Here is a 1,954-nt window from a genome sequence, read left to right on the forward strand (position 1 = left end):
GTGTACTGAATTCAACACTTTTTAAGGTAACTTTTTTTTTTACCAAGAGATAAAACAGAGGATGTCTAAACAAACTTTTGTCTATCTTTGAAGTCCCATTAAAAGTACTTTTAGATTACACCTAACATTAAAGTTTGTTGTTGTTATTTTTTGAGGAATATTACATTTGAATATTTTAAGATAAAGAGAAAAGTCAACCAGAGTCATATCCCTTATGTATGCAAACAAAACTGGCCACTTACACTGATTCTGATTTTAAAAATGATTCAGATTGAAAAATGTTTTGAATTAAGAAGAAAGTCTATCTGACAGTAAAACACTTAAATAATAATAATTAGGGATGCTCGATATTGGCTTTTCTACCGATATCCGATATTCCGATATTGTCCAACTCTTAATTTCCGATACCGATATCACCGATACCGATATCACCGATACCGATATATGCAGGCTTTTTACATCAAAACTGTTAGGTAACAACAACATAAAATATCTCCTGTGGAATTAACACATTATGCCTAATTTTATTGTGATGCCCCACTGGATGCATATGTGAATGAAACATGGCTTTCCAAATGTACACACTGAGAAAAATAAGAGAACAACTTAAATTATGGAAAAAAGTGCCATATTTATTTAGTGTTAGAGAGAAACCTCAACAACAAACAGCCTCAAACAACACCACAGACAATATAAAAAAAAAGGAAGAGGCATATCTTCAGTCCATTTGTTGTAAACAAACATAGTCAATGAATGACTGGCCATAACTTGTCAAATAATATACTCAAACTGGGCTCAATCTCTTTTAAGAGTAACAAAATCCTCTCTCCTGATGCCTCCAGTACTCCAAAGGGCATCCTTTCTGGGAGATGGCTTCTCCTAGGTATGCATGCACCTAAAGAAAGAATAAAAAAGACAGGGAATAAATGTATAATAGAATTCCTCCATTTCTTTAATAGAATTTCTATTATTTATTTTTCTTTGAAGCACTGACTGCCAAATGGTTATTGTATTCATTGCATGTAATGTATATTTTTAATGTGACGCACTCAGCACAGCAGATTAAATTTAGTTTGATGATTAGAGTTAATCAATGACTCACCTGCGCTGTCTCGCTTGTAGGTGCTTGAGCTGCAACTTCATTCTCTGCAAGGATTTCTTGGTACAAGGATTTCAGTTGACTCTTTAAGCGACAACTGTGTGGTTTTCTTCGGTTTCAGCTGTTGCTTCTTTTCATCACTTTGCTGCGCAAATGTAGCAACTCCGCGTGATTCTTCTTGACATGGGTTATTAAAATTGATGTATTAAAGGAAGACACCTTGTTTCCTCCTCGCATAACCGACGCTTTGCAGTCATTGCAAATTGCAAATTTATTGTCCGTAGTTGACACTTGGAAATAGTTCCAAACCACGGACACCTCATTCACCGGGTGAGCTAACTTGTTAGCTACGAGTCCAGTGTGTTGTTAACGTCATCAAGCGCGCGCCCATAAACGCCTCGTGCTGTGTTCATGCAGACTCGGAAATTCCAATATCGGTTCCAATATCGGTTGTAAAAATCCGATACCGATATTTCCAAATATTACATTTTTAAGTCAATATCGGCCGATAATATCGGCCCTCCGATATTATCGGACATCCCTAATAATAATGTATGATTAATGAATGTTTCATTCATATGTAAGTTGACTGCTTGATTTTATCATTTTGACCAATGACCTGTTGGTTTCTGAGACCAGAGGAGACCTTTTTTGAACCAGATATGGGTGCTGGAGCTAATCAAGGGGGTGTCAAAGTTTGTGGGCAACTTGACCAAGCTGTTTTCCATAAAATGAGATTCTACTTGTTGTGGTAGCTGGCAGAAGTAACAATTATTAGTTCTCATAATTAGCAAACATCACAAGTCGGATTGTATAACTGTTGAATGTTAGCTTTTCCATCTTCTCTGTGGGGAA

At 36.2% G+C, this 1,954-nt stretch overlaps 1 long non-coding RNA gene across 1 annotated transcript; it reads right to left on the reverse strand.

Moving 5' to 3' along the window:
• Positions 1-611: 611 nt before the first annotated feature.
• Positions 612-1,161, reverse strand: LOC306822486. The gene is made up of 2 exons (XR_013778888.1): positions 1,103-1,161; positions 612-895 (listed from the first exon to the last, which is right to left on the reverse strand). It is a non-coding gene; the product is annotated as an uncharacterized lncRNA (long non-coding RNA).
• Positions 1,162-1,954: the final 793 nt, after the last annotated feature.

Source organism: Symphodus melops (assembly GCF_947650265.1).
Source record: "Symphodus melops genome assembly, chromosome: 4".
NCBI lineage: Eukaryota > Metazoa > Chordata > Actinopteri > Labriformes > Labridae > Symphodus > Symphodus melops.